The following is a 16034-nucleotide window of genomic DNA, read 5'->3' as shown; positions in this document are numbered from 1 at the left end:
CTCAAGTCATATTTTGGTGTCCTCCCCTCAAAGAAATCAAATCACTCCATCAACATTGCCACCTGCACTGCCTTTTTCAACAGAAAACGCATAATGGACACACATTAGTCATTGTATTACACTTAATTTTGGTTCTGACTCTAACATTAATTGTTTTCATATTGACCAATTTTGCTTAACTGCTTGGGGCCTTAGTTTTCTTATTTATAAAATATATGGACTTGACAAGACGTTTTCCAGGATGCCTTCCAGCTCTGACAGTCTATGATTTTATATGATTGAATGAAATAAAATTAACTGAATGCTATATGGATGCAAGGGATAATGATGTAGGTGAAGATGACTAAAGAAGGCAGGTGGGTTGACATTCTGTTTCAGTTTATCCACAAAGTTATTCACTGTATCAGGATTCACATCACTTTATTCTCTGCTGAGGGTGTGAGCAAGGAGTGATCTTTCATTACCTAGTTATATGATGCTATTCATTTTCTACAACATACTCAAGATTTGTGTGGTTATTTTTGGCACCCTTCATGCATGCACACACACACACAAAGATACCCAATACTTACTAATGATGCCAGAATCAAAATGTATGCTGTCATTTTTCACTATGGCTATATTATTACTACATTTTACAAGGCTATTGTGGCCAATGTTGGCTTTTATGATTTTTCATCTAGGCTGTGTGTGTGGGTCTTCATGTAGTGTGACAATTCCAGCTGTGTCCTTAATGCTGTCAAATTAATTTATTCCAAGGGACATTTTCTTATTCTAGGTATGTATGATCCAGAAAAACTTACAAGGTATTCTATTCTTTCCTTCTTTCTTCCTTCCTTCCTCCATCTCTCCCTCCCTTCCTTTTTTTCTCTCTTCCCTCATCTTTCTTGTCTCTTCCACCAGAGTAAATTCTGCTTTTGAGTCAGTTTTTATTCTATAGACATCTATTATGAAAATAGATGGAGCATGTAAAACGTGGAAGGCAGTGCCTGGCTCAGGTTAGTGGGAACAGTGGATTACTAGAGGAAAGAGAGTGTGTAAGCTGGGGAGAGAGGTGGTGTTAACACAAGCAGTGCTTATTTAATAGCTCCCTTGCCCATTCCTACCTGCCTCTACATTTGCCAGAGTCGCCTGGTTTTGGTTTTGGAATAACTCCTTATGCCATCCTCAGCCCAGGTACTCAAGAACCTGAACCATTTAAAACTTCAGTCAAGTATTTTGACAATTTCTTCAAAAATTCTAACCCAGGGAGGAATAAACTAATAAACTATGTGATTAAACTCTGTTCAATGACAAGAGGCAGTCAATCAAAATATAAGTCCTGGGAGCTTCCCTGGTGGCGCAGTGGTTGAGAGTCCGCCTGCCGATGCAGGGGACGCGGGTTCATGCCCCGGTCCGGGAAGATCCCACATGCCGCGGAGCGGCTAGACCCGTGAGCCATGGCCGCTGGGCCTGCGTGTCCGGAGCCTGTGCTTATATATATATATATATATATATATATATATATATATATATCTCCTAAAAATATTCAATAAATATTAGTTGAGTACCCTCTATTATAATCTTTCCTGATGTAGAAAATTTCCATAGATTTTTGCTTGCTTTAACATCCGTATCTCCTTTGATAATATTTGAATTTTCCACTAGGACACTTGTTTTCAAATTCTTTGAATATAACCTACTATAAGAATGTATTTAACACTGCAACCTAGTAAACACTGTTTAGCCTGAAATAAAAGTTTTACAAAGTCATATTTACTTTTATTACCTGTGATATCCTCTGATGTTTTTCTTCTCTTCACATTTTTCTCTTCCATACTCTCCCCTTCTATTCCAGCTACCAAAAATAAAAACAAAAACAAAAAGAATACTGGGTTGCAGCTCACCAAATTGATTTCTTTATGCACTCATTGTTTTATCCAATTGTTTGAAGAATTGTCCTACTCTTTCCCCTATACATGTGCTTCTGGTAGAATTCACAGAACTCCCAGATCTAATTGTGGAGAACGTGAAGTAACACAATCAACACATGATGTTTCTCTGACTTATGTGATATTTTCAGCTATGGACATGTGACATAAGCATAACAAGTTACCTTGAATCTTTGTTGTTTGGTAAGACATTCTGTCCTTTCTGATAGACTTGAGGTGGTGAAGATATAGAATCTAGGGCTGCTGCAGCAATGTCACACAAATGACAAGAGAGCTCTCTGAAAATGAAACCTACAGGCAGAGCCTTTCTGAGAGATGGAAGGAAATTTTACAGGATTGAGTACTAAGGTTGGGGGAAGTTAACTGACTGGTCCAAGATCACATATGTAGAAAGTTATAGAGTTAAAATTAGGATAGGTTTGTTTGATTTCAAAGCCGATGCTTTTTGTATTCTATCATTTTCCAATAAGGACCTTACAATCATGTTGTAGAAGCAAGGGCACAAGTAATATAGAAGCACACAAGTAATTGTAATTGTTGGATCTGGGTAAGGAGAAAGAATCACAATTAAAGGGAACAGTATCATATAAGAAAAGGAGGCAGAAACATGGAGAGAGTGTTTGTGTGTTCCTTGAGTTGGGAGGAGGACTTTGCTTATGGTAAAGGAGGACTTTGTGGTAGAGCAGAAGGCTGGTGGAGAAGGGTTGGCCCAGAAAATCTGGACATTCCTATTCCTATGGTAATTTTACTTCATTTTTAATTAAAGGGAGAAAATTTTATGAATCTAAGAAACACTATACTTCCCCAAGGCTAAAGGGATAATCATTTGCACATTCAATTATGTATCCCCCGAAAGAATGAACGCTATTTAATGAACTCCAGGTACACAAAAAATATCTTTCACTTTAGTAAGGTGAACCCTCTAAAAGTGAAAACTTTCTGCAGTGTAGGTGGGTTGCTAGTTTTGCAGGGTTGCATGTTTTGAGGGACAGTGAAGAGAAGAGTATTGTTTCTCATTTAATTTTCAGCATTATAAAAGCTTATGTCTCCATTTCCTCTAAAAACATCTGTTAAACTACCAAGCTGATTCAAGCAAACAAAAGAAGTTGAAAGAAAGACCAAATGCTCTGTCTCCCAGAAGACATATTTAGCCTGGTTTGAATTGACATTCATATGCATTCAAAAGCAATTCACCTCTCGCAAAAGCAGCACAACAGGAGTCTGGAGTACTCCTTGTTTTCCAGCATTTTAGAGCTCCATTTCGGGAAGAGGAAGGCCTGTGGAACCTACTCTCATTAGTTGTATTTCTAGCTCAGTAAGGCAGTAAGCAGACAGCCTTATCAGCTGTTTGGCTTGATAGGCCAGAGTGGATTAAAAACTAAAGAGAAAAAAAAATTCTTATTCTAACCACCAGCCTAAAATATCCCCCACCTCTGGAGTTCTTTATTTTATTTTATTTTTTTATACAACAGGTTCTTATTAGTTATCTATTTTATACACATTAGTGTATATATGTCAGTCCCAATCTCCCAACTCATCCTACCACCACCACACCCCTTCCCTCCTTGGTGTCCATACGTTTGTTCTCTACATTTGTGTCTCTATTTCTGCCTTGCAAACCAGTTCATATGTACCATTTTTCTAGATTCCACATAGATGCGTTAATATACGATATTTGTTTTTCTCTTTCTGACGTACTTCACTCTGTATGACAGTCTCTAGGTCCATCCACGTCTCTACAACTGACCCAATTTCATTCCTTTTTATGGCTGAGTAATATTCACTGTATATATGTACCACATGTTCTTTATCCATTAGTCTGTCAATGGGCATTTAGGTTTCTTCCATGACCTGGCTATTGTAAATAGTGATGCAGTGAACATTGGGGTGCAAGTGTCTTTTTGAAATATGGTTTTCTCTGGGTATATGCCCAGTAGTGGGATTGCTGGATCATATGGTAGTTCTATTTTTATTTTTTAAGGAACTTCCATACTGTTCTCCACAGTGGCTGCATCAATTTACATTCCCACCAACAGTGCAGGAGGGTTCCCTTTTCTCCACACCCTCTCCAGCATTTGTTGATTTTCGGATGATGCCCATTATAACTGGTGTGAGGTGATACCTCATTGTAGTTTTGATTTGCATTTCTCGAATGATTAGTGATGTTGAGCAGCTTTTCATGTGCCTCTTGGCCTTCTGTATGTTTTCTTTGGAGAAATGTCTATTTAGGCCTTCTGCCTACTTTTTGATTGGGTTGTGTTTTTTTTTTTTTAATATTGAGCTGCATGAGCTGTTTATATATTTTGGAGATTAATCTTTTGTCCGTTTATTCGTTTGCAAGTATTTTCTCCCATTCTGAGGGTTGTCTTTTGATTTTTTTTATAGTTTCCTCTGCTATGCAAAAGCTTTTAAGTTGAATTAAGTCCCATTTGTTTATTTTTGTTTTTATTTCCATTTCTCTGGGAGGTGGGTCAAAGAAGTTCTTGCTGTGATTTTTGTCAAAGAGTGTTCTTCCTAGGTTTTCGTCTAAGAGTTTTAGAGTGTCCGGTCTTATATTTACGTCTTTAATCCATTTTGAGTTTATTTTTGTGTATGGTGTGACGGAGTGTTCTAATTTCATTCTTTTACATGTAGCTTTCCAGTTTTCCCAGCACCACTTATTGAAGAGACTGTGTTTTCTCCACTGTATATCCTTGCCTCCTTTGTCATAGATTCGTAGACAATAGGTGTGTGGGTTTATCTCTGGGCTTTCTATCCTGTTCCATTGATCTATATTTCTGTTTCTGTGCCAGTACCATAGGGTCTTTATTACTGTAGCTTTGTTGTATAGTCTGAAGTCAGGGAGTCTGATTCCTCCAGCTACGTTTTTTTTTCCCCTCAAGATTGCTTGGGCTGTTTGGGGTCTTTTGTGTCTCCATACACATTTTAAGATTTTTTGTTCTAGTTCTGTGAAAAATGCCATTGGTAATTTGATAGGGATTGCATTGAATCTGTAGATTGCTTTGGGTAGTATAGTCATTTTCACAATATTGATTCTTCCAATCCAAGAACATGGTGTATCTCTCCATCTGTTGGTATCACCTTTAATTTCTTTCATCAGTATCTTATAGTTTTCTGCATACAGGTCTTTTATCTCCCTAGGTAGGTTTATTCCTAGGTATTTTACTCGTTTTGTTGCAATGGCAAATGGGAGTGTTTCCTTAATTTCTCTTTCAGGTTTTTCATCATTAGTGTATAGGAATGCAAGAGATTTCTGTGCATTAATTTTGTATCCTGCAACTTTACCAGATTCATTGATTAGCTCTAGTAGTTTTCTGGTGGCATCTTTAGGATTCTCTATGAAGAGTACCATGTCATCTGCAAACAGTGACAATTTTACTTCTTGTTTTCCAATTTGTATTCCTTTTAATTCTTTTTCTTCTCTGATTGCCGTGGCTAGGACTTACAAAACTATGTTGAACAACAGTGGTGAGAATGGACATCCTTGTCTTGTTGCTGATCTTAGAGGAAATGCTTTCAGTTTTTCACCATTGAGAATGATGTTTGTTGTGGGTTTGTTGTATATGGCCTTTATTATGTTGAGGTAGTTTCCCTCTGTGCCCACTTTCTGGAGAGTTTTTACCATAAATGGGTGTTGAATTTTGTCAAAAGCTTTTTCTGCATCTATTGAGATGATCATATGGTTTTTATTCTTCAATTTGTTAATATGGTGTATCACATTGATTGATTTGCATATATTGAAGAATCCTTGCATCCCTGGGATAAATCCCACTTGATCATGGTGTATGACCCTTTAATGTATTGTTGGATTCTGTTTGCTAGTATTTTGTTGAGGATTTTTGCATCTATATTCATCAGTGATATTGGTCTGTAATTTTCTTTTTTTGTAGTATCTTTGTCTGGTTTTGGTATCAGGGTGATGGTGGCCTCACAGAATGAGTTTGGGAGTGTTCCTTCCTCTGCAAGTTTTTGGAAGAGTTTGAGAAGGATGGGTGCTAGCTCTTCTCTAACTGTTTGATAGAATTCATCTGTGAAGCCATCTGGTCCTGGACTTTTGTTTGTTGGAAGATCTTTAATCACAGTTTCAATTTCATTACTTGTGATTGGTCTGTTCATATTTTCTGTTTCTTCCTGGTTCAGTCTTGGGAGCTTATACTTTTCCCAGAATTTGTCCATTTCTTCCAGGTTGTCCATTTTATTAGCACAGAGTTGCTTGTAGTAGTCTCTTAGGATGCTTTGTAGTTCTCTGGTGTCTGTTTTAACTTCTCCTTTTTCATTTCTAATTTTATTGATTTGAGTCCTCTCCCTCTTTTTCTTGATGAGTCTGGCTAATGGTTTATCAATTTTGTTTATCTTCTCAAAGAACCAGCTTTTAGTTTTATTGATCTTTGCTATTTTTTTCTTTGTTTCTATTTCATTTATTTCTCCTCTGATCTTTATGATTTCTTTCCTTCTGCTAACACTGAGTTTTGTTTGTTCTTCTTTCTGTAGTTCCTTTAGGTGTAAGGTTAGATTGTTTATTTGAGATTTTTCTTGTTTCTTGAGGTAGGCTTGTAGAGCTATAAACTTCCCTCTTAGAACTGCTTTTGCTGCATCCCATAGGTTTTGGATCATCGTGTTTTCATTGTCATTGTCTGTAGGTATTTTTGGATTTCTTTTTTGATTTCTTCAGTGATCTCTTGGTTATTTAGTAACGTATTGTTTAGCCTCCATGTGTTTGTGTTTTTTACGTTTTCTTCCCTGTAATTGATTTCTAATCTCATAGCATTGTGGTCAGAAAAGATGCTTGATATGATTTCAATTTTGTTAAATTTACTGAGGCTTGATATGTGACCCAAGATGTGATCTATCCTGGAGAATTCTCCACGCGCACTTGAGAAGAAAGTGTAATCTGCTGTTTTTGGATGGAATGCCCTATAAATATCAATTAAATCTATCTGGTCTATTGTGTCATTTAGAGCTTCTGTTTCCTTATTTATTTTCATTTTGGATGATCTGTACATTGGTGTAAGTGAGGTGTTAAAGTCCCCCACTATTATTGTGTTACTGTCGATTTCCTCTTTTATAGCTGTTAGCAGTTGCCATATGTATTGAGGTGCTCCTATGTTGGGTGCATATATATTTATAATTGTTATATCTTCTTCTTGGATTGATCCCCTGATCATTATGTAGTCCTTCCTTGTCTCTTGTGACATTCTCTGTTTTAAAGTCTATTTTATCTAATATGAGAATTGCCACTCCAGCTCTCTTTTGATTCCCATTTGCATGGAATATCTTTTTCCATCCCCTCACTTTCATTCTGAATGTGTCCCTAGGTCTGAAGTGGGTCTCTTGTAGACAGCATATATATGGGCCTTCTTTTTATATCCATCCAGCAAGCCTGTGTCTTTTGGTTGGAGCATTTAATCCATTCACGTTTAAGGTAATTATCGATATGTATGTTCCTGTGACCATATTCTTAATTCTTTTGAGTTTGTTTTTGTAGGTCCTTTTCTTCTCTTGTGTTTCTTACTTAGAGACATTCCTTTAGCATTTGTTGTAGAGCTGGTTTGCTGGTGCTGAATTCTCTTAGCTTGTGCTTGCCTGTAAATCTTTTGATTTCTCCATTGAATCTGAGTAGATCTTGCCAGTTAGAGTAATCTTGGTTGTAGGTTCTTCCCTTTCATCACTTTAAGTATATCATGTCACTCCCTTCTGGCTTGTAGAGTTTCTGCTGAGAAATCAACTGATAACCTTATGAGAGTTCCCTTGTATGTCATTTCCTGCTTTTCCCTTGTTGCTTTTAAAATTTTTTTTGTCTTTTATTTTTGTGAATTTGATTACTATGTTTCTCGACATGTTTCTCCTTGGGTTTATCCTGCCTGGGACTGTCTGTGCTTCCTGGACTTGGGTGGCTATTTCCTTTCCCATGTTAGGGAAGTTTTCTACTATAATCTCTTCAAATATTTTCTCAGGTCCTTTCTCTCTCCCTTCTCCTTCTGGGACCCCTATAATGCAAATGTTGTTGCATTTAATGTTGTCCCAGAGGTCTGTTAGGCTGTCTTCATTTCTTTTCAGTCTTTTTTCTTTATTCTGTTCTGCGGCAGTTATTTCCACTATTCTGTCTTCCAGGTCACTTCTGTGTTCTTCTGCCTAAGTTATTCTGCTACTCATTCCTTCTAATCTATTTTTCATTTCAGTTATGTTATTGTTCATCTCTGTTTGTTTGTTCTTTAATTCTTCTAGATCTTTGTTAAGCATTTCTTGCATCTTCTCGATCTTTGCCTCTGTTCTCTTTCCTAGCTCCTGGATCATCTTCACTATCATTATTCTGAATTATTTTTCTGGAAGATTGCCTATCTCCATTTCATTTAGTTGTTTTTCTGGGGTTTTATCTTGTTCCTTCATCTGGTACATAGCCCTCTGCCATTTTGTCTTGTCTGTCTTTCTGTGAATGTGGTTTTTGTTCCACAGGCTGCAGGATTGTAGTTCTTCTTGCTTCTGCTGTCTGCCCTCTGGTGGATGAGGCTATCTAAGATGCTTGTGCAAGGTTCCTGATGGGAGGAACTGGTGGTGGGTAGAGCTGACTGTTGCTCTGGTGGGCAGGGCTGAGTAAAACTTTAATTCTCTTGTCTGCTGATGGGTGTGGCTACATTCCCTCCCTGTTGGTTGTTTGACCTGAGGTGAGCCAGCACTGGAGCCTACCTGGCTCTTTGGTTGGGCTAATGGTGGACTCTGGGAGGGCTCATGCCAAGGATTGCTTCCCAAAACTTCTTCGGCCAGTGTCCTTGTCCCCACGGTGAGCCACAGCCACCCCCTGCCTCTGCAGGAGACTCTCCAACACTAGCAGGTCGGTCTGGTTCAGTCTCCTATGATCCCTATGGCATCACTGCTCCTTCCCCTGGGTCCTGATATACACACTACTTTGTGTGTGCCCTCCAAGAGTGGAGACTCTGTTTCCCCCAGTCCTGTCAATGTCCTGCAATCAAATCCCACTAGCCTTCAAAGTATGGTTCTCTGGGAATTCCTCCTCCCGTTGCCAGACCCCCAGGTTGGGAAGCCTGACATGGGACTCAGAACCTTCACTCCAGTGGATGGAGTTTTGTGGTATAATTGTTCTCCAGTTCGTGAGTCACCCACCCAGTGGTTATGGGATTTGATTTTATTGTGATTGTGCCCCTCCTACCATCTCATTTTAGCTTCTCCTTTGTCTTTGGACGTGGGGTATGTTTTTTCGTGAGTTCCAGTGTCTTCTGGTCGATGATTGTTCAGCAAGTAGTTGTGATTCTGGTGCTCTTGCAAGAGGGAGTGAGCACACATCCTTCTACTCTGCCATCTTGAACCAATTTCCCACCTCCAGAGTTTTTTTCCCAATATCCTAATTCCTCATGGCACTTAACAACTGTTAGTAATTACTTGTTTACTTGTGTATTGTATATCTTCCCAGTATAAATGTTCATTTAACAAGAGCAGGAAACTTCCCTCCTGGTGTATCCAGGCACCTTGCCACTTATAGGTGTTTGATGAATATAATTAAACAAATGAATGAATGAATGAATAGAATTCCTGTCTCAGGGTAATAGATGTCATACCCAAAGCTTGGTTGAGTCTTAAGTTACCATTACATTTCAGTTTATTATTTTACTTTTTGACATTAAACGTCTTACATATGGTAGACTGATTGGTGACTTATAATTTTGGTGTATGTTATCCTTTTTCTCTCCCTCCTAATTTAGTAGCTGATAACCCTTTCAATTGTGAACTGTCCAGAGGAGGAATAATAGGTATGCCATATTCCTTGTGTTTAACTTCATAAGGTGCTCCTATAAAGTAGCAAAAATTAAAAATGAGAATAGGTGTGGTACGTCCAATTTCCTTCTCCTACCCAGCTTCCAGAATGAAGTCAATCATAAATCCTCCAATTAGGGAAAGGGGTAGAGAAGAAGAGAGGGCATTGATTGGGTTTGTGACACTGTTTGCACCACCCCCCTGGGGATATTGGGCATGAGGATGGGGTGGACAAATATTAGCAGGATCGGTGTTTAGCAGAGCTTTGCCTGTGCAGCCCAGAGTTCTGATGATAGGCAAATGATAGGTGATATGTCTCTTGGACATAAAGCAGAATTTGTAGAGCAGAGATGCTCAGTGGTTTGTTAGGAGCAAAGTGAGTGTCTGCTGGCAACTCCAAGCCTTCTAGGGCTTCAGGATGGGCTAGCAGAATAGGTTGACCTTCCCAGTGCCATGGGAAAGGTGTAGAAGGGCTAAAGGAGGACTGAAAGCATCAAAAGCGTTAGGGTATGAACAAGGAAGACACTGTCAACTGAAAAAAAATGCACAACCTAAAAGTTGAGAATTATGTTTTATTTGGCAGAGAAAACTGAGGACTTAAGCCCGGGATGCAGCCTCTCAGATAGCTCTGAGGGACTGCTCCGAAGAGGTAAAGGAAGAGCCAGGATAGATAGGAGTTTTTGCAACACAGGGCTGGTAGTCAGAACTTCAAAAGATTACTGTTAATTCAAGAAAACAGTAACATCTCAAGTTAAGGAATTTAATGCTTTTCTGTGTATGGGAAGTTGCAAGAGTCTGGGCTTACTGAGATCATTCCTTTGATAAGCACCTCAGCTATCTGAGGCCAGTATCCTGCTTTTCTCTATCCTGAATCCCTTCGGGGTACACAGTTGGGGTGACTGTAGTGGTTGAGGGCTTGGCAGTGGGCAGCCCATTTGTCTCCATTCTGAGTTCCCTCAGGGCTCACCATCTGGGGGCTGTAGTGGCTTGATGGCTGCAATATCCTTTGTTTACTGATATGGCAGGCAACATTTTTTCACTTACAGCCCCAAGTAATCATACTGGATCTACAAACCGAAGGCTGAGGCAAGATTTAGGACACCTCTGTAAAATAACAGGAATAGAAACCGTCAACCCAAATCTTTGGCCAGATGACTTTTCACCTCAGTGGGTATCAGCATGAAGGGGATGTGTCTGAAGACCACAGAAGACAGAGCACATCTCACAGAAGGTCAGCTTATGATGTAACCATAAACAGACTATGGAATAGAGCTTCTCCTTTTTTCTCCATTATTGCTTTTGTCATCGCAGTTAAGTTTCCTAGAGATTTGAATCCATATGGGGAAAGGAAGAGAGAGAGTAAAATCTGAGAGTGGTTTTAAAAATCTGAATACGGCTGCATTATACACCTGAATTGACTGAGAAGTGCCTGAATGAGAAGAAATTTACCTGAAGGCAACTTGATGTCAGTTTTCTGCTTCTGAGCAGGAATGGGAGCTTAATGATAGAAATTATATTTGGCTATAGAAAAATAAATTACAATTTTGCATGTATCAGTTTGTGATTGAAAATTTGAATCCATTATATAGTCCCAGCAATTTAATTTTTCTTTTATGGTTACAACTCCTGATGATTTTCTTTTTTTAAAAATATCTACTATCACTCATTTGTATGCTTCACCTTTTTTTCTGGGGCTATTCATCATTTAACTAGTTCACAGATAGTTGTTAAAACAATGAAGAAAAGTCAGAGAAGTGCTTATTCACTGTAGTTAAAGGAAAAAAATTCTTCCCCCTCTTCTCTTCTTGTCTCTGCTTGTGCTGTTTCCCTTGCCTAAAATATTCTCCCCTTTCTACTTAATCAAATCCTATTGATCAAGGCTTCATTCAGATCTTACCACTGCAATTCAGGTTTCTCTGGTTGCTCTAGCTCAACATTGCAGTCACCTTCCCTAAACTCTTAAAGAATGTGCAGTCCCTACTAAACAGTTAAGGGCTGAATTATAATGGCCTGCTTTGGTTGTTTTTCTAAAAAATAATTATTTTCTTATTTTATCAATTAGATTGTGATCTCCCCAAGATCTTCCTTATATTTCTTTGAACACAAGATCTTAGGTAAATGGGTAATAATTGCTGCTGATTGATTGAAATGTCACATTTAGATCCAAAGCAACATTTTGACTTAGAATATAAGTTAAGTGGACTTACATACCCTGGATTCCTCTGTGTAAACCCAGCCAATCAACTAATTACTTTCAAAGGAGGTGACCAATATGATTCCAATTTGAGAGGCCACGACACATGCTAAATTCAACTTAATATATGATATGCTTTCCAAATGGCATAATATTGGGTGGATTTCAATGACATAAGACAGGTGGATAGAGTTCACATCCTAAGTTTATATGATTTTGTTCCGAGCCTAAATAGCCTCATTAATCCAGCAAAACCTTGCCTTGCCCCTTTGTCTCTCCTTTCCTCATCTCCTACTACTTAGAGTGTTAGCTTTAAGTACCTGGGGCATATTCAGAGTCAAATCCATTCAGAGAATTGGGGATATGTCTAATAAAAGTGGTAATGCAGTGGCTTGGATCACTGCCCTCAGGGGAGTGTAAAAGTTGTGCTGAGATCCAAACTGAAGAATAGGAAAAAGAATACTTCCTGCCTGGTCTTCAAGTTGAGAATGCATTATAATTTTCATCTGCCCTGTTGATTTTTGATGCCTATACCCAGTTAGTTAGTAATCTTTAATGTCAGTTAGACATTCTTTCAAGTCATTTTTCATAGACATCCAGGTGGATGATGGGGATGGATTTGTACCCATCATCTGACCATCATTTTAGCTCTTATTTGACTTGGCAGGTTGATGAAGAGCTGTATTTGCACATTGGCAGATTTCTTGATGGGCCCATTTTTAATATCGACAGCATGAGGTGACTTTCCCAGTTTCAGCTTTTTGTTTGCTGAAGTTTATCCTTCATCCTTATGTTCTTATTCATTATCGCAGTCCTCTTCCATCTTTTGCATCTTCAGTTTTGAGCAAATTCTCCAGCAGTTATTATTATTATGATCTAATTTGTATTACAGTTCTAGTGACAAATATGTATTCTGTTTGTTGAGAAGATGGACTAGCTTGTGAGATAAAGAATTCTTTTATTTAACTTGCAGAGTGTCATCATGATGACCCCTTGACCTAAATCCTTAAAGATCCTTCCTCGTTTTTCCATTACCTTCATTTAACGGAATTTGTTTTATTATATTTTCTAAATAATTACATGGTGATTTTTTGCAGCTATTAATAATGACTAATAAAGTCACTCTTTAGTGGCAAGGGGAGGACATACAGGATCTAAGTAGGAATTGTTAGGACACATGGATAATTCCATGTTTAGACAAGCAAATTTGTCTTGGAAAATTACCAGTGGAGACCTGCTGCACATGTCTGTTACCTTGAGCAAGAATATTCAGGAACACGAAAGGTAGATACAGACTTCACTTCGCAGTTACAAGACACCATGATGACGTAAACTTTTCCTGGTGTTTTGAAAACGGTATTCTCTACTGTTGACTGACATATAAGTTTGGTTTCTCTGATAGATATTGCACTGCTTTTAATCTGAGTCTCATCCTCATACGGCATTTTCATTTTTATTCCCTTTGCCTCAGTGCTACCCTATGGGCCCTGCAAAACTGCACTTAGCATTGGATTGACAGATACTCTGTCCCACGATCTGAGCCTAAGATAATCATAGATATTTCCTCCCTTTGATAAAATTAAATTATTTACTTCCTTTGATAAAATTTTTAAATTCACAGGGGGTACCTGGTCCACCATCATTTAGAAAGTGCTTAGAAATACATTGTTCATCTAGTTTTCACAACTTTTTCTATCTGCAAATGATGTGACCTGTAATATTGTAATGCTTCAGAATCACACTCTTTTTGCTAGGATGTGGGAATATAAATCCTTATATAAATGTTAACTCTGAAAGAACACTTCAGACTAATTGTGGAAATATAAATGAACTTCTGAATTAGAGAATAACGAGATTGACAAGGTCATAGAAACTGGTAATTTGATTCTGGTAAATGTGGCAGTTTGTTCATAGGCACTGAACTACAATTGTTTCTGAATTTCTACTAACATTTTAAAAGAACATCAAAATAAAGGGATAATAGTTACGTCAGGCCAAGAGGCCAGAACGCGTGCCACCTGCAAGTCAGGAGTTTCTGAGTGTAACGGAAGAGGAAGTCAGTTCGAGGAAAGACTGGCCAGCTGGTAGCTTGTTCTATGAGAAGGAAAAGTCTTCCTGAGAAGTAAAATGGCAGAGGCTCCTGAAGGAGCTCTACTATCAACCATGAACCTGGAGAAGCAAGAAAGGAGATGAGGGTGGGTTATGGGAAAGGACTGAGAAAGGAAAAGAATTCAGTGCTCCCATTGCCCTTGGGGAGACACTGGGGATCAATTCTGGTGCTAGCTCAAGGTTTATCTTTCAGGTGGAGAGCCATTCTAGTGCGGGCACTGGCATGCCTTGTTGTCACCTGGGCAGTAATACTAGTTAAAGGAGGGCACTTTATCTCTGTGGACTTCAAGCCACCACAGCTTCAGTGCTCTCTCACTCTACTACCACACTCACAACACTTTTGACATCAGATGTGTGGCATTTTTTTCCACGTCAAGCAATTCTCTGTGACACTAGCTGGGTGTCCTATAATTCAATTTAATTTACAATAACCAGAGTTAACATAGACCCACAGGTTAAGGGGTTCAGTTCCACAAGACTGCCCCCCATTTCAGATGCTAATCCCAAGTAGTAGGTCCCTAGGTTCCTACAACTTCAAATTGACTTGGCTGCAAATTGGAGCTCCCCATGACCTCCCCCTTAGATTTAATTATTTGCTAGAACAGCTTGCAGAACTCAGGGAAACACTTATGTTTACCAGTTTCTTATATAATGGTATGATCAAGGATACAGATCATAGCCAGATGAATAGATGCATAGAGTCAGGTCTGGAAGGGTCCCAAGAACAGGAGCTTCTGTCCTCGTGGAGTTGGGATGTGCAAACCTCCTGGCATATACATGTGATCACCAACCCAGAAACTCCCCAAACCCCATACTAGTGGGATTTTTATGGAGGCTTCACCATGTAGGCATGGTTGATTATTAGCTCCATTTCTAGCCCTTTTCCCCTCTCTGGAGAATGGAAGATGGGCCTGAAAATTCCAAGCTTCTAATTATGGCTTGGTCTTTCTGGTGACCCAGCCCTTATCCAGAAGCTCAGAATGAGTTACCTCATTAGAAGAAAAGACACTGCTATCACCCAGGAAATTCCAAGGATTTAGGAACTCTGTGTCAGAAACTGGGGTCAAAGATTATATGTTAGAACAAAAGATTCTCCTAACACCCCTATTTGCAAGGGTTAAAACCTTGTGAGTTCCCAAAGGAACTCTATGTCAGGAACCAGGGGCAGAGACCAATATATGCATTTCTTATCATTCCACAGCGCAAATTCAAGTCTTGGTTCTTTGGTGATGTATCTGCTGTCTGATGGCTGAGGGGCCTAACTCACAGGGTTGTTCTGAGGATTAAAAGATACATTACATGCAAAGCATTTAAAAGGGTGATTAATGGGTTGCAATAAATATTATCTATGTTTATTAAAGTTGTGAAACTTCTGACAGTATTTATATCAGAAATATAAATGATAAAATTAAAGGTAGTTTCTAATTTTTTTAACCATTTCTAATCTTCCTACAATGACTATGTATTAATTTTGAAAAAAAATGAGGAAAATAACATTGGTAATTTTAAAAATTACTGACCTTTTTTTTTTTTCGCGGTATGCGGGCCTCTCACTGCCGCGGCCTCTCCCGTTGCGGAGCACAGGCTCTGGACACGCAGGCTCAGCAGCCATGGCTCACTGGCCCAGCCGCTCCGCGGCACGTGGGATCTTCCCGGACCGGGGCACGAACCCGTGCCCCCTGCATCGGCAGGCGGACTCTCAACCCCTGTGCCACCAGGGAAGCCCTAATGACCATTTTTAACCTGAAAAGTAGAATTTTGGTTTTATGGAAGAATTGCTGGATAATTACAGAAGTAACCTTTGTTCTAATACCACCACTATGGGATCACTTTAATGCTTCAGTTATTCTTTATTGCATTTTCGGTTGCGCTAGTTCTATGCGTATATTGTCACAGTTCCTAATCTACCGCCATTACGCCATGTTCTGGGATGTGATGCTGGGGCTGGAACATTGTGAACTACATTTACCAGACTCTTTCCAGCTGCTTCCTGTTAGGTTTGGCCAATAAGAAGTAGAAGAAAGAGAGTGGAA

The 16034-nt window shown here is 39.0% G+C and overlaps 1 long non-coding RNA gene across 1 annotated transcript; it reads right to left on the bottom strand.

The window, feature by feature from the left end:
- On the bottom strand, positions 1-15813 carry LOC114900302. Its single transcript, XR_003794818.1, has 3 exons — positions 15522-15813; positions 1769-1837; positions 1-71 (listed from the first exon to the last, which is right to left on the bottom strand). It is a non-coding gene; the product is annotated as an uncharacterized LOC114900302 (long non-coding RNA).
- Positions 15814-16034: the final 221 nt, after the last annotated feature.

This window comes from Monodon monoceros, unplaced genomic scaffold (genome assembly GCF_005190385.1).
Source record: "Monodon monoceros isolate NGI ecotype Baffin Bay Population unplaced genomic scaffold, NGI_Narwhal_1 Super_Scaffold_19, whole genome shotgun sequence".
Lineage (NCBI taxonomy): Eukaryota > Metazoa > Chordata > Mammalia > Artiodactyla > Monodontidae > Monodon > Monodon monoceros.
The sequence above is the reverse complement of the archived record's forward strand: the minus strand, read 5'-3'. Positions and strand labels throughout refer to the sequence as shown.